Below are 25,469 nucleotides of genomic sequence, written 5' to 3'. Positions count from 1 at the left end.
TCTATACCCAAGTAGTACCGAATCGTCGCTAACAAGCGAGATGCTACTTATTTTTACGGATTCCTTGTCTAGCCTTTACCTGCGCAGAGGCAGTAAAGTACTTCATAAGATTTTATTAAAGGCAGAGATGAACTTCTGAATTAGTCTGTTGTCGAGAGTTGTAAAAAATGCTATACTAATCTTTTGCATCGATCCCTCAACTCCGATTTAACAAGCCGTTGACTGAGATACCGAGGTTTGCTAAGAAGAGTTAGTTGTTAACGTTAGAGCCCGACGTCTTTAAATATCGATGCAGTTGATAATTGTAAAGGTGTTACTTCATGTATAAGAGCAGAGAGAGCATTGTGTGATCAAGGAAAGGCAAAAATAACTGCTCTCCAGAAGACTAAGAAACATCTTATCAGTTGAAACGAATCTACGATATTAAAACGTCTTGATAGACGACCATTTATTATAATTCAAATTAATTCCCGATGTATTTGTATCCCGACGTATTTTAATAGATTGTTAGGCTATAAACTTTGGTGACAAATTATCACCAAGCGTGGTTCAAAATCAAAAAATTATTTTGTTCCAAGCTGTAGGTTTCATCGATTAGACATATCTACACCTAATGCGCTAATTCTACTTGTATTTAATTGATTCTCTGAAAACTAAAAATGATTATTCGTAGAAATTACTCAAGTTAAATATTCATATTTATATTCGGTATCTTTATTAGTAGAAACTTTATTAAAACGTGTCCATAATGATGTATCAACACATGCATCTCATAACAACATAGCAAATACTGGAAAATACTATAGTGTTTTTCATACCGAATCCTAAAACCTAACCTAAAACCTAATCCTAAAACAATTGAATAGCATCCTACCTACACGGGTAATTTATCCCGTTCAGGGAATAGGCTGTTCGCCGCCGAATCCGTCACATATATATACCGAATACTTGTAAAAAAAAACAGCATAGAAATAGATTTTAAATGCATTTTTGCTTTCATTAACGCGCTCTACTCTCTGCATGGAACACAATCCCAGCTGAATGGCTTTTTAAGGTTTACCGAGTCGAGTTACCAAATATTAACGACATAGATTGTCAACAGGCTTTGCTATGCATTTGAAGTGATTGTTGGTTGAACTGCATCTTCTGCGGTTGGAAATAAAGGTTTACATGCAAGATTTCCCGAAAAATTCCCAGCGACAATTTTTTTGCGAATTTCTGAATTGAGTTAATCAGTTATGACTTTACACTCTCCTAATCAGCCTTGATGTTTTGCCGTGGTAAAATGATTCAAAAGCGCTCCTCCATATGATCCGTTTAGGACTTTGCCGTAAAAATAAACTATAATCTTTGCATTACCTGTAAGATAGCAGCTCTCAACCCGCTATCGTAGAATGTTTTAACGAAAACGAGTCCGCAAAAGACAGTAAATTATCATATATAAGTAATATTTATTACAGTTAACCACTTAATACCTACCATACTATAATAAAACGACGCAGCAGGTAATTAGCACGTGCTCGATTATTTCAACATCTTATGCAGAAAGTACTTTCGAACCTGCGTTTCATAGTGGAGTTATGAGCTAGGAACAAACACAATAAATTTTTTTATTCATCTAATCAAGTTCAGTCATTGTTTTATATAATGGAAACAAACCGACTTGTGTAAAAATTAGGCTCATAATTCGTCTAGTTCGAAGACAAAAAACCTTATTGCCTAAATTTAACTCTACACGAGTTAAATTTAGGCAATTTGGAATTGAGAGCGAACTACTGACTGGTGCGTATACCATTGATAAGCCTTATAATCTATTGCTCTAATGCCGGTAGCTGCAGATGCATGGTAGAGTTTTATGAGATGCGAATAATTGATACGACGTGTAGGAATGCTTTCCTAGATAGCACTGTATTCAATATTATGTAGATTTACTCATATGTTTAAATCATATGTGTTCGTAGCATCCCGTAAGTTCAAACATGAACACTTTGCCTGGTATCTAGAATCTTTATCTTTTACCAAGGTAATCTAAAATTGGTACATTTTATATGATTTCAATGACGTTATTACGCTGGCGTTTCTAAAAAATGACACAAGCTCTACCTATGGTTTATAATATATGTAATAATGTACGCAATAATGTAAACGTTCTTTGTCTCCAACATAAAATGATTTCTACAAGCGTCGTATGGCATGTTGTCATAAATTCCACATAAGTAAGTGTTTGCGCTACTTTGTTAGCGCGGCTGAATGATTGAATACCAACATTGTTTGAAAAGTAATTTTGATGGTTCCAGATTACTTAGAATATGGCCTGTAGGTTTTGGACAATCACTGATGCTCTAGATTTTGAAGATCACAAACCGATTTTTTCTACGGAGAAATAAGAAGGCAAAGCTTAGGAAATAAATAACGAATAAAACTGAGCTATCACTGCGTTGATAAAACATTGGGCAATCAAATTTTTTTGTCGTATAGAAGTTGATATACATATATAAACAGCATTTATGGAAATTTATACTGAAATCAACAAGTGAAATATAATTTGTTGAAACAAACGATCTACCAATCCAATGAAAGGTAGTTTTTTCTACGCTGTGAAGGCCAGGAATTTTTTTATAACATGTAACTGTGAGTGCAATGCGATGATAAACAATAAATGTCAATACGTCGAAACTCGGGAATACCGTAGTTATATAAATTAATATGGAAGCTCCAAGCAATCTGCCTCAAAAATAAAGCGCATTGCTTATGCGAAATATCTAGGTTTATGTAGGTCCGCTGAAGATGGCCTACTGCGCTCCATTTTTATTAAGTGAAATGACGTAGACAAGTGAAATTCCGCGGTGTTACTTCACTTTACACTACTATGCAAAAACTAATTTCAGATACCAGTATCAACACACATCAAGCAACATTAACTATCATGTCTTACAACAGTATAGTATAGTAGTATAGTAATCTTAGGTCTTTTATAACTAACAGGGCCTTCATGTTATAATATCTGTTATACAATTCTTTTTTATTAAAACAGCTTCTGTTATACAAATCTTATGAACGAACTGTATAATCGTAAACTGATGAGAACGAGTTGAAGTGATTTATTGAAGTACATGTTTGCAATGAGATATATCGAGAAAAAGCTGTTGTTTACTGTTGTTAATAAAAGTATATACATAAGTGTGAATGACTTGTCATATGATAGCGTTACCTACCCGAAATTTCTCACAAATAACCCCATTCAAACGTATGGATCATCAGGAACGCACTCTTAAACAGCGTCAATCAACTCTGGAATCCGCACTGTCTTTATCTGTTTTGGATATTCCGTCAAACTGTGCTGGGACCTGCTTCCGCTTCTTCGGCAGCCGCATGTTAATTTACAATGCCTGCAATCACTTGTAAGATTGCCGGTTTGGGTAACAAAGGTACTTTGTTATCTTGCTGGCGTCTCTTCCTGCGCGCAGAGATTGATAAGTTACTCTTCCCTCAAACACTGACGTCGCGGCATTGTTTTATAGCGTTAAAAGCAAGTTTGCTCAGTTCTTCCTTAGAACGAAGGTTCCTCTAGTAGTACCAGTTTTCATAAAAGGGTATTCGTAAAATCGTTGCTAACCGATATAAAACGGTCCAGATTTAGCTGGGTCACCTGGCCACATTTGTATGTATATATATATGGGTCTGTGCGCTAACGACGCCCATTGACGTCCCATTCGACCTCGAACACACTTTGTAAGTGTTCTCCATTAAAGGAACTTTTATTAATTAAATTGCTATTCATGAAAGCTGTTTTTTTATAACCAACCTTTGAACTAAATGCTACATTTCTTTTGTTATCAATTGCTTGCAGGGCGTTCAAGAAATTGTAGCTTTCAATGGGATTCTCTTTCAAACACCACGTGTATTTTTTCTAAAGAGTATATAATTTTTTTAAATCCATCGCAATTTAAATACTCTTTTTTTACATCTTCACACCTTCACTCACTTTCAGTGGTCGTAGTTGAGGTTGGTATATATTCGCAACAGTTGCTCAAACAGCAAAAAATTTTATTTCCTGGTATGAAAATGGTTAACTGTGTGAAATATGTATTTTACAAAAAAAAACCTTTGTTATTATAGACGTTATTTGGTCGATTTTTTGTGACACGTTGTTATAGACTCGTCTGCGGTAATTGGAACATGCTTCCTCGCTCTGTCTTGCCCGCATTATTTGTTGGATTCGTTGTCTGCCTTCCATTGACGTGCTTTACGATGAAACGCTAAATGTACTCAAAAATGAGTTCGATACTCTATTACCATTTTTTTGATATCCTTCCTTTTTGCATTTACGCACCGAATATAAGATGCAACCTCACATAGACCGACCGACCCGCCTAAGTATCACTATTCATCCGCAAACATCATCGCCACCTCAGTTTTATTACTATTGTTATCACTACTTCTACCATGATCGCTGGCAATGCTATCACGTCATTGAGCTGTTTGTGTGCGACGAAACTTCGTCTTCGTATGCCGCCCCTATTCCAAGCCTGTTCCCTGGCGGGGGGAGCTGCGTTGCAAGTGGTCAACCGTAGTGGCTGTCGTATACCCTCTTTGTTCGGTCGTGTAGCGTTACATCCAGCGTCGGAGGTACCCGCATCGGCAATGGTAGCGGGATCACCGCCTGCGATGCCAACGCCATTATCATCGTGCACCTGCTGTCATTGAGATGGCGTAATCCGTTCCGTTTGATAGAGTTTTCAATGGATGGATGATGGTCATGGTCAATCCTGAATGCATTTTACTCTCGCCATCTATCAATAGCTACCATTACCAAAAGCTCTTTCTTCTCTGTGGTCAGACCCATCGTCTGATATAAACATCTAGATACGCGAGTAGTCTGTCTCAGTCGGGCCATAGTCTCGTACCTGTCTTATTGCCTTTGATAGGAGACACACTTGATTTATCTTTTTCGCATGACCCAGAAGCAAGATAACCGTTAGTTTCAGCGTGATTATATCTGTACAAGAAACGTTTGCTGCTTTTGTTGCTGCAACTCAAACGCGATCTATAATAAACCAATAAACGATATGATTGCACTCGCTAAAATTTTTTCTCTTAGCCTTGTCATTTGTTTGCAGGCAAATTGTATCTGTTAAAACATGGATAGAGATTAGCTGAACACTGTACTCGCGTATCAGTCAATCATGGCCACAGCCAGTCAGACAGGTGTCCGAAATCCTGGCGAAATTTACAGCCGTCGTATCTGATACTAAGTAAAAAAAAACACAAAATAAATAAGAATTAACGACTGTATCCGAGTTCAAGAACATTATCGAGTAGTTTGAAAGCAATGATTACTTATTTTATCGACTGGATGTGCCGCGTTCAGATTCAAACTGGTTTCAACTAGGCCACTGAACATGGGGGCAAATTTGGAATAAACCAAACCTGTTCTATGCTGTCCTCACATTTCTTTCGAAAACGTTGTATATGCAGTATCTTCAATAGAATAACATATTGCACTTAGTCAGGCTTAGAGCTATATAGAAAATATTATTATTCAAAATACAGTCTAATATGGAAGCGTCACTGGCAATTCATGTTAAGCTTTGATTTACGTCTTTTTACTATAACAAACAAATCTGCTTTCGTTCATAATACGCACCACTTCGATTTTTTCTTCCAAAGCAGTTAACATCGAACATGACAACGAGTAATTGGCACAGCTTCATAAAGTGTTCATACACGTTCTGTATAGCGCATCAAGTGCGACCCATGTGTTTCCTTTTTCAAAAAACTTAACCCATTTTGTATTCAGATATGAGTGCTTCGGTTTTACATACAATCAGCGCGAATATAAGCGAAGCCTATAATAGTGAAAATAGGTTTCATACATCGACTAGATAAACCGAGAACTTTGTATTTCCGCTTTTCTTCTCTTTCGTAGTTACTTTGTTACTAAGTATTTAGTAAAACGTGCAGCTCCTGATTGATAGCTTTTTTTTCATTCGCAGCTTTCTTATATCTAACAGGAGACTCAGTAATGAGATTCGTCTATTTAAAAGAGCTGATACAATGTGCTCCTTAGCAAGTATCGGACTCGCTTTTTCACGATAGTTTAGGGAGACAGCACATGTCGAGTCATCGACGACGTTCTTCCGGAGAGCCGCGCTATCTGCATTTTGGTATAACAACAGCCCATCTGCGCGGTGATAGCTATCAGCAAAGTTCTATATGCGCCTCAGGTGTTTGATTTTTATGAGTTCAAGTTTAGATCAAAATTTACTACACGGTTATTCTTTTCATGACAAAAATTGGAATAGATACCCGCAATCTGAAATTTGGAAATCTTCTCTCTCATTCCGTAATTCTCATCATTGCGTGTACGTATACGAAAATGTTGATTGATCTTTCTTGTCGATTCGACTGAATCAACATTTCTTATTGGTGTCTTATTATAGGATAGCTACCATGAATAAATGGACATCGGCGATAAAGGAGCCAGCCAGTGCTACCGAACTTATTATGTGGCCGGATCTAAATAGGAAAATACTCGTAGTATAGTATTATTATTGTTATTACTCATAATACTTAGGTCATAGCTGACCCCGATGAGCCAACCCCGATGTCTTATTGCTGTGATAAGCAAAAACCCGATAATATCTGTCTTCTGTTTATTTGAAGATGCCCGTGTTTCGAAAGAAAAATGCCTTCCGAGCGTGCAAGTTGTGCAAAGTTGCTAGTAATCATTCTATGGGCTTTCACTCTATTTCTTACCATATTCAAGAATTTGCTTGGAGCTTTTTATAATTTAATATTAAAAAAAAATCTGTTGGTGCCAACAGACAAGTCAGATAACAAACGCATCGTGTAACCAGTAAACTGAATGCATTCTGAAATGAATTTATGAAATGCGCTTTTGAATTTCTACAAAGGATAACATCATTTACATGGAATCTTTCCAGCACGATCATTTTGTTTCGATATCGAGTTACCGATTACGAGTAGTAGTCATAGTTCCTTCAATTCCATGAAATTGTAGAAAGTTACAGTGGCAGGCTTATTTCTCAGTTTTTCTACATCGCATCAAGCTATAAACAAGATTTTCCATGTCTGAATGACATTTGGCAAAACTGAGAACAACCAACATTCAATCAAAACATACAAAGTAGAATAAATGTGTGCGAACGGCGACAAATCAACTGCTCGATTTAAAAGTATTCAAAGAAAATTTTATCGAATGATTTCGTTCCAGTTCCGACCAGCCGACCGGCCGATGATCCGATTTTTTGCAATTTGATTGTAATAGATTTGAAGGTGTGTTCATAGGCTGCCGATCGTCTACCCGTGAATGACCACAGACGTTCCCGCAAAATTATGATATCTTATGGGGAAGGAAAAGAAGAAGAAATTGCTGCTTGCAGGTCTTACAGCTTTTGAGAATCCCAAGTAAACGCATGCCCTCGATATTCTTTACCCGAACGTTAACGTCAGTTTCTAGGTGAGACTTACATGGCTGCGTCCCACATGCACCAATTTTTCCGCAGCTTCCCGAGTAGCTTTTGTTTGGCCTACAATTTTATAACCCCATTATATTTCGAGTTTAGCGTCCAGGATCTCCATTAGGCATTTTATTAGACGGTTGGCTTTCAGCACGAAGCAATGCCCGAGTTCGAACCTAGACCACAACGTATCCCTAAAGATTAAGAGACAAATACGTTGCCCACTAAGCTATCACAGACGGATAATTTCATGACCCAGTTCGTACGTTCTAGAAAATAAACTAAATAGCGATAAAAATACACAATAATATAAATACAAAAATATATAGAATAAATGATTTTGCGTCAAATAATTCAATATAATAATAAGGTAAGTAATGTTTAATAACGTCTAAATTTTTCTGAAACATTACAAAAGCAATCTAGATTTAAATACTGAATTCTTCTGAAGAACCGTCCTCTAGTAGTAAAAATAAAGTGCACAAGGCTAATAGCATGATGTCATACATTTGATACTCAAAAAAGCATGACCCTCATGTTGACGACTCACGTTAACACAATAAATGGAATTATAAAAAAACAGAAGAGTTGCAGATTGAATTATACACTTATAAAGCACTGTTTATAGTCAATCATAAACAAGCTCTTCTCTAATTTTTTCGAAGTTCGAAGTTTATTTTGCAGGTTACCTTTGAATTCTAGAGGTTGTTGATGATGCGATCGAAATCAGCTTCAATACAACATATCCGCTGCGTGGTAGTATTACAAAACTTGCAGATTAGTAAATATCATATATTTTTAGTAAATTTAAATTAATTTAATTAAAAACGTTATTCAATCTTAATTAAATACGTTATACGTTTCAATGGAAAGTAGTAATGATATTGTCGTTCAAATTAAGTTAAGTGAAGTTTATCCTACTATATAATAATAATAATAATAATAGACATATTGTTGCGGTTCATGTTAAAAACCGCTTTCTGCTTCCTGGGTATTTTTGGTCATACTTCCATTAAAAAGCTCGATGGAATCGTATATGATACTTACTTATATGTAACACATCTTTATTCAACGAGAAGCGTAAACAACACTAAATTTGGTTTTAATTTTCTGACCGAGTGGTTTCTATATCTATTCAGTGATATATTAGTATTCTTGCCAAAACACACACAGGTATATAAATATATGATCTGTTTTCAAAATGACATGCTTTATTTCTTCTTACATAGAAAATGGTCGTTTTTACAGTGCCATTTATTCTATTTGCTCTATAATTGGTTTATGCCTTCCCTCTTATTTGTCCTATAATATTTTTGAAGAATTTTTAAAAACCGCAAAGCCATCGCAATGATGCAGTATTTATGTTTTGGTGTTTGTAAGTTACACCTACTTATTTAGTATATTATAAGACGGACCTATAGGCCTCCCCCTGCGCCTATTTTGTCGTTGATTAATTTAATTGATTGAGTAATTTGTTCACTTAGGATAATAGAAGCTGTAGGTCAAGTATACATGAACAATTACATCGTTGCAATTACTTCTTCCAATTTAACTAGTTTCCCTTTTATATGAATTCTGTCAGCTTGTTCTAATAGGTTCGCCAAGAGGCTTAGCCAACTTAACGTTTGTCTCGATTGTTAAATGTTGCCTTTTAGTATCTTTTTTTTTACAATGTAATTAAGAATTTTTCGGTGTTTTGACCTCTCAAAACACGTGAATCGAGTTCGCCCTTGACTTTTGAGAGACGTTCCAATCGATAAGGTCGGCCGACCTATGGATTCTACTCCTGGCATTTTACCAATACGTTACACTCTTTTTTTTATAACAAGTCATTACATAGTTTCCTAAATGAGGATATAATAAGAATTTCATCATGACTTTATATGTTTTGCTCGCTATATTGATTCTCCTGAAACATCAACAAGGGTTAAGGTTTTCTTATGTTTATATTTTTTTAATAAGCAGTTATACATATTATATTAAGACATCATTATTTGATATGCTTCGATTGGCATACTGACTGCTTCTAAGCATCACCAAAATTTAAAGATTGTGTTTATATACTTTTTTAAAATATTTTGGCATCTTTCTTTAGAAGTATATTAAAAAAGAATAACATTACATTTGTTTCAATTTTCCAATTGATATTGACCTAAGATTCATTCAAAAAACCACTTCAAACGGATTTTTACTTCATTAATATTTAAGTAAGGCGATATGATTAATAGGGTTTTCGCTTTTTTCATGCCGACATATTAATTTGAGGGATATGTACTGCATTTTCGTTCAACTCCGAGATTTATCTGCTCAGAAGACTGCTTATATAGAACACTATGCTAGATCCTCAGCTTTCAAGCGGCACTTCCTACCCGAAAGTTGATATATAGGTATGTGAACACGCATTGTATTTCGATTCTGTTTATCGAGAGCTTTCGGTTTGTATCAAATGTACCTTCCTTACATAGATTTGTACGTTAATAACTTTCAAGCACGCGTCACTTAAGAAACTCCATTTGTTTTTAGTTTTTTTCAAAAAAATGTATTACATGTTTACTCGACTCGTCAAGACTTATCGGTTGGTGTAAAAAATTTGGGTCAACAAAGTGGTACGTTGCGTGGAAATGCTGAAACAAATTAGAGAATAATTTCGAAAAAATATGTTCACTTAAAATATCCATCATATTAGACGCTACAGCTTTCGCTCTAACACTTATCAAAAATTTACTATAAAACACTCAACAGTAGCTGGAAACGCATGTTAATGTTACTATCACGTGGACAAGGTAAGGCCCGTAATGGGCTTTCACCATTTTTCATGCCAGAACATCCACTTTCGGTATTAGAAGGCGTACAGCCTTTAGATTCAGCTCGGGGAAAGCCTTCGATCGGTGTCAAGAATTACCCCCCATATAAACCCCCATGTACACATTTGGCTACTATTTTGACATTACCAAAATTTTCAACAAAAATTCCACCAAAATATAGTCCGCTGCAACCTTTGCATATGCGCGTATAAGTGGTCCCACTTAAAAAGATTACATAAAATTGGCAAAAACGTCAAAAAAAACGAACAGTTTGTTCAGCATTACGCTCTATGGGAAACAAACGTATTTTTCCAACTTGCTTTATCGTACACGCAGCCCTTTCCAAGATGAAACTCCAGCGAACCATCACCCTAATCCGACCAGTTTAAGGTGTCGATTTGGGTCAGACAGACTAACAGACACAGACTTTTAGTAGTATATAGATGAAAGATAGATAGATGATTAATAATGATATTAGTACAATAAGTAAATGTTATTCCAAGTTATAGGTATAAAAGAAGGTTCTATGGCAGTAGCAGTCGCAGCAGCAGGCGGAAACAAACACTCAACGCAAGGAACAGTGCCAGCCTTTGCACCTGTTGTCGCTAAACACAGTTTATGCTAATTACTTACTATTACGAGACACTGTTTCGTTTAGATACACGTAGATACAATTAATTTACGGCCTCCTGATTGCGCAATCGGCAACATGTGTAAGTCCTGAACTTAAAGGCACGTAGTGATCCAGATTCGAACTTTATTGTAGAAAAATTTCCTTAATGCTGGCAAAAGCAAGCGGTCTGAAGTAATGCTGTAAATCGTAAGTACCGGGCATAAAACGCGAACACCGCTTTCGAATACACGAACAAGAACAAAAACAACGTTGGCATTATTCTATAAGCATAACAATCGTTGCTAAGCATTTTGTGGAAGGTGTTACTGGCACCGGACGCCGTGCGGAAGACACTTTTAACATCCAATATTTTTAGCAACAAATAAGCTTTCCAAGATATAATAATGTACCTCTAAAGATCCTTATAAGTAAAATTAGCACAGGAGATCTCGTTAACAACGCTCAATACTTGTTTGCTTTTTTAAATGAAATGACGTTGCATTAAAATTGATTCAGAAGAGAAATAATGGAGACTTATCCATACATAGGTAGCGCGTAATTTTTAAAGTGCTTAAATCACTTTGACAAAAACTTTTTCCTCAACAATTTTTCATAAAAAGTGCAATTGTTCGGTCAGCTTAGATTTGTACGTTTAACCCTTACTGAATAGATGGTACAAATCTGCCATGTACATATACAGAACACGTATCAAGAAAGAAAGGTTCTTACAATTCCTAAAAGGATTTGTAATTTTTTTATCAATAAAAATAAGTATTTATCACACGCCAATGCCTCTTCACCTTGTTATCTTTAGCAGCGGATTTATTTGTTTGTACAATATTGTAAAATAGAATACTAATATTAGTTATATTAGAATTCATATTCATGAGTTTTTGTATATTGGTCTAACCTGCCTCCGAGGTGACTTACTCTTACGCATGAAGGTCAAGATAGAATTTGGATGCATGCGGTAGCAGTAGCTCTCGTCGTGATCAGTTTGTCACGACGAGGTTTTTGGAAGTTCCAAATAAAGATCATAAATAAAAGCCAAGTTCTTAACATACGTTATAATCTCTCCCAATGAACGCGTCAATACCGGTTGGCGACCAGCGTTTATAGCGATTGGCTGGCGACACGGTACATGTTATATCTCCGTTCATAGACAATACTCTGATTGACCCTGATGTATGTCGGTAATGCACGCGCATTTGTGGTTTTATGAATTGCAATTAAATTCGCATAAATAATACAACTTGAGTAATTATGAATTGAATGCATAGGACGCGAAAGAATAAAAGGTAACAATTTTTAATTATATTCATCAGCTCATTACTTAATATTTGCACCAATGTATGCTGTTCGTAAATTTATTAATGTCTTAATTTTACTAGTATTTTATATAAGCTCATCTTGCTCAAACCTCTGCACACTACCTTTCATATTGAGCAATGACTTAAACACAAGGACCCAAAGAAATTTGAGTATGCTGCTCATGACCGACGTTAATTTAGCTCTATATGGCGTACGGCGGATTCGGAACAGACGATTATTTGGATGAAGCATCTAGTTACTGGTACAGTCGATAAGGCCACTCCTTACAAATCGTGTTCGAGAAACCTTTTAAATCAAAACTCGAATTGGTTTGACTTAAACAATAGGGTTTTCTCAAAGATTTTGTGTTAAACGTGCAAGCATGGACCGTTTTCATACGCATTAAGAATGAAATACATTTAAAACGAGACACTAGATGTACCACAACTTAATGGTACCAACGATCATGCTTAAAAATCACACTTGTACTTTACGTATAAAATATAATCTGAAAAATAATCTGCACTCACGAGCGAAAAAAAAAGCTTGCGCATTTTATTTTTGCCCTTCCAGGGGATGTCTGCTATTAATCCATGTATAAGTTAAATTGCTGTGGACAAAATTCTCGTTTAGCTTGTCCTGAATGTGGATTACCAGTTTGTTCCACGGGTGAGTGCGGGGCAGCTATACTATATTTAGGTGGATCTATTAAAGATGAACATGCTAATGAAAAGGTCCGTAGCGCCTGCTGCTGTTGCCGCCGCCGCTGCTGGAGCAAAGAAGCTATTACATATTATAATATGCTGCATAATAAACAAACTTTTCGACTCTAATCGGCTTTGAGGAAAAATATACCTATAGCATACGGAAACAATTAATAGTCAATGAGCGTAAGATAAAATCTATGTTAGTGGAGAATTACTTTTATTAATCTTTATATAGGTTGAAATATGCACAATATATTAGCTTTATGGTTAGTTACGACATTATTCGTACTCTGTGCTGGCTATCCAGAAAAATGACTTCTAGGTCAGCAAGCATCATCTACATGGGCACTATTAACAATTATTTCTGTGAATTATTCTCGTCCTGGTTTCGATTGTAGTTCAGGATGTTATTATAACGATCTAATATGAAGAGGTCGAACACTTTGATATATTTATAATAATAATAACAGCCGTTCAAGCGCCGTTTCATTGTTTATCTATTTATTTACGTATTTATTTGTTTGTTTATTAACATTGATATTTCTCTTCTAGGGCTAATGGAAATCAGACACGGTGAAACAAAAGTCTCGAACCGTAAGCCAATCAGAAACTATCAGCCATGTACGCTGTTCTTTCAAGCAAAATTCTTTACTCTGGCTGTTTAGTGTTACAGATCGTGAACCGTACATACTCTTAGAAACCTATAGAAATAGGCTTCTACGCGTATTTATAGAGAGAGCTATTAAACAACCAGCAAAAGCAAAGGAACATAAATTGACATGATTACTATTAAAAACCTATTATTATTGTTTTGTTGGTCTGCTAAGTGGAGATGTTATTACTTCTGAAAGCGTTTAAAATAAGTATCGAAAATAAAATCCGAAACTGAAACTGAAAAAAGTAACACGTGAAGTGTGATGTTCGGCGCAGCATCAACGCATAGCATACGCCAATACTTAGAGCGCACCTATTTCAACAAGCCTCAATTTCAGAAAAGCAACAGCGTGTATTGGCAACCAGCTGCCTAGACAAGTAAAGCCGCCTTTACACGCTAATCTGATAAATAGTTGTGTACAGGTTGTGACTCAAGTCACAAAAGAAAAACACTTAGACAAGAGAGCCAAATTATCATAATAAGTATAAGAAAAAACAGAAATATCGCGTTGCATAGGTTGATCTAAAATAATCATAATTATATCACACGGTATGTTCTGCATAATAGAGAAGATAGCTGAAACTTATTCTTATATATATATATATAGCTATTGAGGAACGTGATGCGTAAATTACGTTTTTAAATGAGCAAACATATATAACTGACTATTATTCTATGTTTTTAGAGAATTCTATCAGTAACAGTCATCAGCCGTGTTTATTCGTTAATCAGTCTAAATACTCCACCAGAAAAGCGGTGCATCAGTTTCCTTGAACTAGAAATTATTGACTGTTAACAACTACGTGCATCACGTATGGATATATAAACAGGTAAATTAATAAAATGCTTAATAATAAATTAAAGGTAGAACTCATTAGTATATATTTGGCTACCGTATCATGTTTCGATGGCATGCATTATATCATAATAGACTTTCTACCAAAATCTACTGTGTTTAAATATTTGAACTGAGAAAAAATTAGTAGTTTGTGCAACAGTTTCTTTCACAAATGAGAACAGACGGAGAAGTAGAAAAACTAAATTGTGTTCGTGGACGTTTAAGAAATAGCACCTGCTCAATTTGTATCCTTTGCTGCTTGATATTTTCAATTAGCGGGACTGCACTAGCGTTTTCCACTGGCAGTGGTATTATTGTACTGACACTACCGAACATCAAACTGATGCTGCTGTTAGCACCCTTTTACCAATGTGGCCACTGCTTGCTGATGCAAAATCTCGTTCAAACACATTGTCTATTTTGACGTCGAGTCTTCAGCACATTTTTGTTACTCACGTTCGGCGGCTTACCTTCACAAAAGAGGTTACACCAAGGGTCAAAACATAGTATTAATTATTATCATCATCGCCACTGAACACTATCAGCGCGCAGGTACATACAACATCTATGGCAAATAGAAAACGACATCGCCAGGCTGACTCATATTTTCGACTATTGTTGCTGTGGGAACTATTCAGCGCTTATGGTCGTGTTGCGACTTAAACGGTAAATACGCAAAAACAAGTATTTATTGTTGATTTCGCCATTGGCTTTTTTCACTGGATAATGTAGTACCGTTGTTATTATGTACACTTGTCGGTAAAACAAAATATAAACAAGTTGTCTGTTTAAGTATTACAAATATATTATCTATACACAGTATTTCTAGGGCGTTTCGAAGTAATTGGGTGCTATTCTTATGGTCATCTATTTCTTGCACAGATGCCTGCTGCTGTTAGCGGAAAACTACAGGACGGAAACCTTGAATATGTATATTTCGGGACTCTATTCTTGTATTCTATGAATTTTCAATGCCATACACAATACAACTATTTAAAATGTCTCCGTCGACCTTTCCATGATTAGAATGAAGCGGCAATAACGAAATTCATTGGTCAATCTTAAACAATTGAACGAAAAGTAGGGTAATCTGCCTTGGAGAAATGAGTGAAAGCAGCTGCTACTAGCGGTTATACCACCGTATTACCAGCGACTTTAGTGCTTTGAGATGAAAATTCGCCAGCTGTATGCATTGAATTATTATGAGAAACTGATCAGAGGCAGACGGAGTATAACATTGACAATCAAAGCGTAGGCTACGGGTACTTACAATACGTGCAGGGTGGACACAGTGATTTGCTTAGGATATGTTTACCCAGACCGTGCTTATAGCTCAGTGGACCTATAAAAAGGCTTTATTGCGAAGCCAAATGAATTCACGTCATGTACAACTTACGGCCAACGTTTCTTAACACCGGGTAGTCTGATGTGATTAGAACACTACCCATTATTCAAAATTATCGACCAATAAGTACTCAGTGTACATATTACAAACAGTCAGCGAAAGGTCCGTCCAGAAAGTTCATAATAAAATGATCAAACAATATATATATACCACTCAACGTTAATTACTTTAACCAATCTGAGAAAAACTAAATGTCAATTGTCATCCCTATACATTAAAATAAGATTATTTTAATGGTAACATTTCATTGTAAAAGCAGCTAACAATCAATTTTATTTTCAATGAAACTGTATAAATGAGAATTCAAGTAAAAAAAATTACGAAACAACCATGAAATACGTAATTTATGTTATGTTTACTTTACTCTTAAGACATAATTTTATTTCCCTTGTTGTTATTAACCCATGTCTTCAGTCTCTATTTGTAACGCCCAGTTATAACTTGATAACAAAAATACAACAACAGCTTCCAATTATCGTTTGGACTTCATCATCTCTTTTCTTTTTGTTTCTTTTATTTGTGCGGCCTCTTTCACTCATTTTTCGGCGCTTTTCTCTTAGCTTAAAAAAAAAGTTCGATTGTTTATGCCGCCCCCATCTTTACATCGCTTTGTACCCCGACTTGTGCTGCGCCTACTGCTTTGGCAGCTGCCGGCAGCAATAACGGCGACAGAGGCGACGATTAACAAGAGCAGCGTCATTGTCATGTGGACCACATTGAATGACGCCGAATCAACAACTGATCGGATAAACGGACCGTTGAACGACCTATGAAAGTTGCCGATCGAGATCTAATTCGCGGCGCTTCGCATCAAAATTCTAATGAAGTTCCCGTCGACGAACTGCACACGCACGTTGTCCTGGCGATGACGGCACTAATGGCAAGGAAGAGGCGGTATGGTGGATGCTGCATAAGCGGATGCTAGCAATAATCATAATAATAGCGATGGAGTGAAAGGCACGTGTAACAGTTTAGTTACGCTTCGGAAAAATAAACAAGGCCAAAAAGGCCAAAGCTGAACAGTGCAAACAGGACTACTACAATACAGGTGCTTAACAAACCGGATTGTTGCCGTTCGGTCAGTTCACTTCAGCACAACACTAATGTCTGTCTATCTCACGCAGCAAAACTTAACGATTTCCTGCCGCTAGCAAAAGAGACTAGGGAAACATTTTTACGAACCGTTGGAGATGATTTTGTATGTTTTCCCTTCGTTTGGATTGAAATGCATTCAATTATAAAAGAAAGTTCAAGAACAAATTCTATTCTATTCGGCCCCACCTTTTCAGCAAGCTGACACTTAAGATACTTTCAAGATGACCCGCTAAAAGTAATCGATTTCTACTACGCTAAAGTGGTAGTCCACTTGACTAACATCGCCAGCGACCGTCGAGAACTGATCGGCAGAAAGTTTTTCCTGCGGAGGACGACGTATTGCCGCCGGCCATTGCTCTTGCCGCCGTAGATGGCACTGCATGTTTCTATACGATCCACTTTTCGCCACTTCGGCGAGGAAAGACACTTGGCTACCCTTGCACCGTAGTCGGTTGGTGTCATGCTGAGCAGCCGTCATATCATTGCAGAGCGTGTGGATGGAAACAAACGTCCGGAGTCCATCATTCACCCAACGGCGACAATGGGCAACCACAAGAGAACATGTCGTCCAAAGCCAAAGTCCATTCATTTTGACAGCGGTTAGCTTGAACCGCAAACTGTGCGAGTCAATGGAAAGGCACTACTTCCGGCTCGTAACAAAAAGGGTTTTTTAAATCTGGTGCCCTGTCGTATGCGAACATATGCGAACTGCATTATGTGTACATGGTATTCCTACAGTCAAACACTTATCTGAAGCACTGTCATCCTGTTAGAGGAAATGCAGCAGGACACGAATACAGGAAAATGAAAAAATTACTGCCTCAGTAGGAATACGATTTACATCATGACACCAGATGCCAGAGCCCGACAACCTTACCAAGCTGAAAAAAATTGTATTTCAGATTTCAGCTAGAATGTTCTCTAAACTTCTTTAACACATTTAATGTTGTGGGTTATATTCTTCCAACATTTCTATTAAAACCAACAGTTATTCTTATATCTTTGCAATTTCCGAGATATGTGGAGTCGTGTTGTAATAGATATTGGAAAAGCAAATAGTCATACCGCTTAATATTGGTGTCCATAAAACCTTGAAATCCAATTTAGTCGTTTTTTAAGAAAACAAGGGATACTAGATTTGCCTTTCGTTAGACCTGTGTATGTCCACACCATCTGGGCTGCACTGATTTTCGCTAGTGAACTTAACCTAAGAAAGCTCCATTAAATTGATGTAAATCTAAATAATAATACCGACTGATAGTACTAATAATTCACAGAATGACAACTTATCAATTCAGAATAAATTGCTGATATAACTTGAATTACGGTTTTTTTTGCTATCAGAAACGTGTTGCTTAGGAGTCTAAGAATAACAACGAAAAACTATAACAGCGAAAACTACTTCGTTCAAAAAAAGGGCACTTTACACAATCTTGCAGAATAAATGATACTCAAGCTTGTCGTTTATTCTTCTGTGCATTGTGTAGCCCATTCTTCTACCTTGGCATTCGACTGTCAATGTCCCTTAATAATATCGAAATATCGTGTTGTCCTTTTAGGCTTTGCCTTGGGACACTTGTAATATTCCAGGCAGTGAAACACTCTCTCTTGAAACTTTGATTGATGATAAAAAGGTTGAAGATATCTTTTTATGCGTTTCGCAAAGTACGATTTTGACTAGTCAAATAACGACGTTAAATTAATTTCTAAGATAATTTTTTCAAACACTTTTTGGTCTTGTTTACATTTGCTGAAACAGTTAACTCTGGTTTGTTAAGTGCAATTGAAGTCACGCTTGGTTCTTATTTACAAAGCCACTCTGGAACTTTGTTGGCACTCTATTGAAAGTGATTTGACATTGTACTGCAATAATGGAACACTGATTATCGATCAATATTTGATCCATGTGATTTGCCCCAGACTGACTTTGTACAAACGTATCGAAAACACTTCTTCCAGCTTCAGGTTGGCCGGCAGGTTGATTCTGTCACCAAGATGCGTGACCAAAGTGCTTTTTGGCTTAAGCCTCGGTAACGCGCTGTGTTGAATCGGCTGTTGGTCTGCATTTAATCCAGGTACGCAGATTAAGTTCATTTATAACTAACGCCAACTAAAAGTATGCTAGTTGAACACAGTTTATCGTGCAACAGATACCGCTAGCAGTGTAATGCATATAATAAAATTGATATACCGTATGTATGTGTCCTGTAAAGATGATTTCAATGGCCATGCCTAAAAAGCATATGCCTTATATCAATAAGGCATTTGGAACGAGAAGGTATTGATATACCTTCTCGTTCCAAATGTTCGAGCCTCTTAAGCAATAATCGGTTATTTGACATTTCTGTTATGTACACATGTATCTGTGCCTTCTCACACATCGATCTCCTCTACTGATGTCTATAGCTAAGTGGGATAAATAGTTTAACGCTGTTTTGAGATGTTAATTTTTAAACGCATATACTAAAAAAAAAACGATATACTAAGAGTATGACCCACTAAGGTTTTAAATGGTTGTACCTCAATTATACAAACGTGGTAAAAATAAGTGCACAGTTAGAAAGAAGCGAGTACAGCTTTTTCTAACCTAGCGGTTACATTATGGCCTTTTCTAAACTTCGAGTCTCTGGATATCACGCTCATACTGTTAAAATTCACAACAACTAAAAAAATATTTTGCAGGTTGGTTTTAATAAATACGAATTATTAGCGCATTGCGCTTGATAGCCGTGGTATATTGTTCTCAGCTGCATTTTGCATTCAACAAGTATTAACTACTTCTGTTATTCAGATTTCTGTGCAAGCGCTTCTATCCAAACTGTAACTTTCAACTAACTGATTCAAATGGATCCTTCTGTTCATATGTAATTAATTTTTCTATAGTTACTTCGTTTCGATCCATTTCGATCCATCTGATCTATCTAACCACACACACGTAAATGATGTCTCAGATTAACTATATAATCTATAAACATAAATACATTGGAGCGCTTGAACTTTAGTATTGGAAACTATATAATATTCGCCTTCCAATTATATGTCATATGGGTGAGTGATAAGGTATTTTATTTCTATTTATAGAACGACACCATTAGGGATAACATTGGCGTTGCTTAGTACTGTGAGTTCCCCTGGGTAGCAGCTCTTTACTCGACAATAACGACATAAAACTATTGTTGCTAGTATAATGTCTACAGAGCACGAGGCACAGAAAGCAGACAGGCGATTTGTCGCCGAAAGATGACAACGTTAGAATAATTGTGGGCCAATACTTACCGAGCGATCCAAACGGTTCAAGGATGTTGTCATCTTCATGATTAGCGCGAGAAGTGCGTGCGTCAATATACTGATCTTTTGGCAAGCACCCATTGACCTTACTGAAGAGCGGCCTGGTCGATTGAACCGCTGGGCAGTCAGCAGTCATCGAGCCAGCCGATACTGACGTCCAAAGCACCGTTGTCCATCACGGCCAACCGCCATTAACGTTTACCAGCTGGCGTCATTTCTACGGATTGTTTATAAAGCCGTAGGTCGAATAGAAAACAACCCACCTAATCTGGATAATTGACGATCAATAGGGCATTCAAACAAGGTTGTCTGACGCCATGTTGCAAATGTGACCAATCTTGTTAATCCGGTTACACCATTGAAATTTTTAAGCGAACAAGCGCGAACGAAAGAACCGACGGTAGCTGCACTGTCTATGAAAATACATTACTCACAATGAATTCCACTCAACTTGGATGGATAAAGACATTTGATTTTTTTTGGGTGGAACGTGCCTTATCAAAGATGTTCTATGGTGTCGATGTCGGTTTTCGTGCCTTGGGACGAGGGATACGTCATTCACCTGAGCAGACAGATTCGTTGCGGTGGCAGCGATGTTATTTCCAGCTGCCAAATTTCCGTCGTTGTTGCGTATAACCGATTCACGTATTCGTTAAGAGATATATATGCACGTTTACAACGAGCGAAATACGTAGTTTCAGTAATGTGGTTATCATTTTTCCAGTAGACTGTCTTTTCGTTCGCAAACGATTTCGGCACCCCTCCGTGCCTACCGATGCTGCAACAGTATTTTTATTGTATATACTAATTGTTTGACGGCCCGAAATATGTACCTGTTTGTCCAGTCATTTACCAGCTGCTACGATGACTCGATAATTTAAAAAGCTTTATCCGTAGCATAGATCGATAATAAAAGCTGCATTCTTCCCGCCCACAGCGATCTATAGTTTGACCTTAACAAGAAGGCAAACATGAATAAATCGGGGAAATAGGAATTATAACCGGTTGGGGTATCATGTTCGAAACATAGATCTACAATTTCCATGTACAACTTGTATCTTCTATTCCTGAGCATTTTCAGAACATGTACTTTGTGCTTAGGTTCGTAACGTATCAATAAGGTTTATACACTGGTTGATTTTGTTAGCTGTGACGCATAAGTGGTTTGTCTACATTCACAATTACCTCTGTCAATTTGCCGTTTGCTATTGGCCAAGTGTTATATGTCCTTATCTTGCTATGCATGTTTGAGAATATTGTTAAACTTCAACATATTCTCAATAAAACTATGTTTAAGATTTAAAAAAATCGCGAAAATATAAAACTACATTAAAAAATTTCCAGTGGCAATTACAGTTTTAAGTAGATTATCAGAGAACACAAACGTCAAAACTAAAATACGATGTATTGAATAGTTACATAAAATAAAAATAATCAGTTTTTTAGCTTACCTTAATATTTTTTTATATTTGATATTAATCTTTTATTTCACTCTGCTTTATTTAAAATACTGTTTTTGGTTTAATCAAATACTGAAGTTATTGCATTGAAAAATGATAAGTCTACCTTGGTCTCTAAACCCCGAGATCATTTTATTCGCATCCGGACAAAATGAGGATGGAATCAGCACAACAAATATTGAACTACACAATGAACCATTACACAATAAGAGATCTTTTAAAGTCCTGGGGTGTTTCTAAAAAAATCTTTATTCGTTCGAGAACAATTACGACCGAAAATCACTAGGCACGATAAGCGCACGAAGGTGCCAGAGAATGTTATTCATAGAAGGTACATGGTTTCCGACCTTCATGGCATTAATGAGTGCATATCTAACTCCCTCGATGTCTTGCTTAAATACACAGTCTTCCAGACCGACGGTAATAAGAAAGAGCTCATCCAGTATCATTACACTCTCAACTATAACGCCACACGTCAGTGGTGCTAAATGATGTCGTTGATTTGGGGAGAGAATACCCGGCGCTGTGAAGCAATGAGTGTGCAGTATTATGTATAACTAATATTAATGTTGATCAAATGAATTTAAAGGCGATATTTATATAAAATGTATGTATATATCGATACACCTATATCTTAGTACTTCTGTGGTACTGATAAACTCCTGTCATTTTTGTACAAGGAACATAACGCCTGACTATCCCTTACACGTCCAGCTTCATTGCGTACGAAGGCGTTCGAAATGTCATATGCATAACCATGCTATAACAGCATAAGGCTCGTATCGGTTGACCTCAGTCAATCACGTAATCTATTATTTTGTACATGGATTATCGTTAAAGGAATTTTAGATCTCTGGTTATCAGAGCCGTAGGTGTATTTGCATGCCGTCTCAATGATAACCAACGACTTATTCTGTCTGAAGAAAGGGGCAAATGATGTAAGTAGAAGGCGGAACACCTTCGATGAAGTTTTCATGCTCCTGAATTGTACTAAATGTTTCTGCTTTCAAAGTTCGAATAATTGCCCGCTGACGATGATTAGGCCGCTGGTTCATGGGTGTAACAACAATATGGATGTTGGTATTAATAATAATATTATTATCAATATTAATATGGTACAAAAAGACGAAAAAGCGCAGCAGTAGCAACAACGTCTACCTGCTACAGCGATAGTACTAGTTAACGATAACATGTGGTTTACACGGGAAATGTGTGTCCACATAATCCCAACGTAGCTAGAACTACCAAAAAAACCTTCGTTGCGCAATAAAGAAAGGAATAGTGGAAATTCTATAAGTAATGATGTATATAAATATATAGCTGTTAATGGATATGTATATATATACATACGTGCCATATCTGTACGTATTGCTATATGGGTAATGCATTAGTTACCCAAATTCGGGCTATTTATCGAACAAGATGAGTAAACAGCGGCCAGTTTGCAAGTCTCACACTCTATGCCTGTGATGAACCCCCATTGTATAACATTTGAGTTGCGGGATAATCAACAAACGTACACGTAGGAGAGCATTCTCCTTTTTGGGCCGACGTGCGTTTGTCTACGGACATGAAAATACGATGTGTAACTATTAGTAGCTATAATGAAATAAAACATTCACGTATAAATGCTTGACACACAATACTACATGAATCTTTAACTATTGTGTAGGTCTTATTGCTATGTATAATGCCTAACTGATGACATACTTTTATATTTTCACTTGCATTATTATCATTGTATAAGAGTTAGGCCCAAAAATTAAGAAAATAGGACGACATCATAAAACAATTAGAATAATAAGAAATATTTTTTGCAGTACTTAGTTTAAATTAATGGATTATGGTTGTAACTGCAAAGGTAGATTTACAGGGTTGGAAAGGTAAGCTTGCAACTGAGCCAAAACTAGGCTTGCACCTGAGAGGATTGAGACAAGTGGCTAAACCGTCACTTTAAATGCCAAAGTTTCTGGAATTCAAGTGCGTTTATTATTCCACATACAGTTATAGTAACGTTGTTAATCCTGATTGTTCATCCTCTCAAGAACGACTGTAATAACCAATTAATTGTCCTGACTTCTATCTGATAGATATAATAATATAGCTTTAAGATATAATATCAGTTGGAATTATTCATCGCACCATATTTATCTCCCTCAAGTTATTCTGGCTAAACTGTGTTCGATGAAATAAAAGAACACCTAGATGAAGTCTGTCGGCAAATTTATAGCAACAAGGAACTCTGCACGACGTAGAGACAATTTATGGTTAATTGATAATTAGTTTTTTGATACCATTATTATAGAACCGCAACGCATGTTCTAGGAATATCTATCTGCATATATTTTTCTCATATAAATAATTGTCAACCTACTTAACCTCACCCGTTTTCTCAATACTAAATACTCTTCTTCCTACCGGGGTTTTAACAGTAAGCCCGATTTTAAACGATTATAGGCAAGGGCAAGGCAAGCAATACTTGACCTTTGTATAGCCCTCATTTTATATCTGTTAATGTAGCCAGAAAGTAAAATGTAGTAAAAGCAAGAATGAAGAATTACAATGTGCAGACCCTCAAATTTCGAAATGCGCCTTGCTATACCTATCATATATATATATATATATTTGCATATACGCAATTTTAACTGATGAATATATACACGTCCATTATTATAACACGCGTTTTTGCCGACCTACGACAGCCAGTCTGCTTCTCTACATAAATAACCTTGTGAGCCTAAGCAAAAGATCACAATACATCCTACCAGAGTAGGTGCGATCATACGAGTGATTATGAATGATTGACTATTGTTTTGTTTGTTTCCTCGTCATGCAGACATCAAGCTCGAGCTAAACGGGTGAACACTTCTACCGTCACTTTTCGTTAAGTGTGGTTATTCGCTTGGAATTTTGTGTCGATTATGAAATTAACTATGAATTACAAAGTCTGGCTATCCAAAGCATATACCTACGTGGTTGATATCAGCTACCATCTATTAATATACGCTCGTTGCCTTCTGATACACATATGATTATCTACGATTTATAGCGATAAATTTATTGAGAATAGCTCATTAAAATGTTCACCTGATGTTGCATCAGGCCGGTGCTTGTCTGCTATATATCCATCAAAGCAGAAGGACTACAGTGTAATACGGTTTGGAGCACGCATGAAAGACAAAGAAGCAGGAGAGAGGCAACACAGAGCTGTGTTTTTGAGGGGGGTTGAATTTCAGTATCCACAGTTCAGGGCCGAATGGCGTTAAGGCGCGGGATGCTTTTCTGTAACCCGCCAATAGCCGCATGCATCAGTTCACTCCATTACCTCAGCTCCGTTGTACATCACATCGTTCGCATCCTGAAACTCCTTTGTCTCCTGCCATCTACTCTTACTCCCAGAGCATCCTGCCACTCGGAAAACATTTTTCTCTACTTAAATGTAAGGCTACCCACTTTCTTTTTTCTCCCTTCGAGGAGCGACACACCGTAGTGGCAACTCCATTTGGTTGTTATTATTGCTTGCTGTCTCACCTTTTGGGTACATCTAGACCTATTTGCGCAGCTAGAGGAGCCAACATGCCTGCAAAGCTTAGCGTCGACACAAGGAGCAAGCCGTATTTGCGGCGGAACGGACGAGCTCGATAAACTACTATTTGTCTAAGGGTCATGCACAGTTTCAAAGGCAAATATAATAATAAATGAGAGAAACCAGACACCTCATGTACACAGAAGAGCAAACATTTTAGATGCTTCTTCATTTATATTCTTCAAAAGCAGTTGAGGGAAAACAAATTCTGCGGTTTTCCATG

The 25,469-nt window shown here is 36.8% G+C and overlaps 1 long non-coding RNA gene across 4 annotated transcripts in view; it reads right to left on the bottom strand.

The window, feature by feature from the left end:
* The window catches only part of LOC111268445 (uncharacterized), a 79,886-nt gene extending 58,660 nt beyond the window's left edge, over window positions 1-21,226 (bottom strand). For 3 of the 4 annotated variants that reach the window (XR_015314216.1, XR_002685227.2, XR_015314218.1), the window contains exon 1: window positions 20,189-21,226. This is a non-coding gene — a long non-coding RNA (uncharacterized LOC111268445). Of the gene's footprint in view, window positions 1-13,065; window positions 14,883-20,188 lie in introns of those variants that run through there. The other variant, XR_015314217.1, reaches the window with a different exon arrangement.
* Between the last annotated feature and the right edge of the window lie 4,243 nt (window positions 21,227-25,469).

This window comes from Varroa jacobsoni, unplaced genomic scaffold (genome assembly GCF_002532875.2).
Source record: "Varroa jacobsoni isolate VJ856 unplaced genomic scaffold, vjacob_1.0 scaffold_1286, whole genome shotgun sequence".
Taxonomy (NCBI): Eukaryota; Metazoa; Arthropoda; class Arachnida; order Mesostigmata; family Varroidae; genus Varroa; species Varroa jacobsoni.
This window is presented reverse-complemented; position numbering and strand designations above follow the sequence as displayed.